This window comes from Myotis davidii, unplaced genomic scaffold (genome assembly GCF_000327345.1).
Source record: "Myotis davidii unplaced genomic scaffold, ASM32734v1 scaffold168, whole genome shotgun sequence".
Lineage (NCBI taxonomy): Eukaryota > Metazoa > Chordata > Mammalia > Chiroptera > Vespertilionidae > Myotis > Myotis davidii.
In genome coordinates this window covers 9,384,862-9,386,243 of record NW_006383016.1, presented here as the reverse complement: position 1 = coordinate 9,386,243, position 1,382 = coordinate 9,384,862, and the positions used below count along the sequence as shown (strand labels likewise).

Here is a 1,382-nt window from a genome sequence, read left to right as displayed (position 1 = left end):
CCCCTGATCGATGTTTCTAACTCTCTATCCCCTGCCCTTCCTCTCTGTAAAAAATCAATAAAATATATTTTTTAAAAAAGTTATCTTTATTGTTGAAAGTATTACAGATGTCTCCCCTTTTCCCCCCATTGACTACCTCCACCTTGCACCCCTCCCCCCACACCTTCACGGCACTATTGTTTATGTCCCTGGTTATTCATATATGCATGTAAGTTCTTTGGTTAATCTCTTTCCATCCCCCCTCTTCTCCCTGAGATTTGTCAGTTATGATCTGTTTAGGAAAATTTATCCAGCACCGGCTGAGGGTGTGAGCGGTGACTTGCTGTCCCAATTGTCCTTCAGGAGCAGGGGGAGGTGGAAAAACCCTCAGGGGGGATCAGGGCGGCAGCCACCACTCGCACTCACTGATAGTGCCAATGCCGGGTGCCAGCAGCAGATGCAAGTAGGGCTGGCGCCGGCAGCAGGTGCAAGTGCTGGGCAGGACCGCAGCGCTCGAGAGCAAAGAATTTTCAGTAACCACCAAAGGTTTGCCCCGAGGACAGTGACCGGCACCCCGCCCTGGTCTGGCGCCCCCACTCACCTGCTTCACCATCCCGCTTAGGCCAGCGCTTGCTGTGTTCCTCACTCTGCCGCCTGCTGCTGACGCCCGCCATGTTCTGCACGGGCCCCCTGGTGGTCAGCACACGTCATAGTGACCGGTGGTTCAGTTGTTCTGCCGTTCGATCTATTTTCATTTTAGGTAGATTTTTGTTATTGTTTAATTGTTGCTGAGCCCAGTTTGTTTCTGAATTATCCAAATGTTTGATATTTTAGCTATTCAAACAAGTTAGTGTTAGCTTTTTATTGCTGCTCTAACTGATGAACACAGAGGTAGTAGCTTAAAGCAGCACACATTTATTATCTTACACTTCTGGAGGTCCAACGCTGACAATGGAGACTCTTCTGGAGGCTCTAGGGGAGATCCTGTTCCCTTGCCTTTTCCAGCTTCTACGGGTGGCCTGCCCTCCTTAGTTCCTGGCCCTTTTCTCCATCTTCAGAGCCAGCAGGGTAGCATCTTCTCTCCCTGACTCTGCATCCAGCTGCTTCAAGATGTCATCACATCACCTTTTCTCTATGTCTCTGACTTTATCCTTCCTGTCTCTTTCTTATAAGGGGCCTTGTGATTATATCACTGAGCCCACCCAGATAATCTCCCAATCTCAAGATCTTTAGCTCAGTCACTTCTGTAGAGTCCATGTTACTACCTAAGGTGACATTTGCAGGTTCTGGGGATTATGATCTGGACATCTTTGGAGGGCCATAGTCATCCTACCACAGTGTTTATATTACTCTTTCTTAGGGCCTCCCTTTTGGATTACTGACTACATTTCTTTTTGCGGGGG

At 48.5% G+C, this 1,382-nt stretch overlaps 1 protein-coding gene across 1 annotated transcript in view; it reads left to right on the top strand.

Moving 5' to 3' along the window:
• The window catches only part of TSPAN13 (tetraspanin 13), an 11,167-nt gene that overhangs the window by 8,343 nt on the left and 1,442 nt on the right, over positions 1-1,382 (top strand). The gene's annotated exons all lie outside the window — the stretch shown is intronic.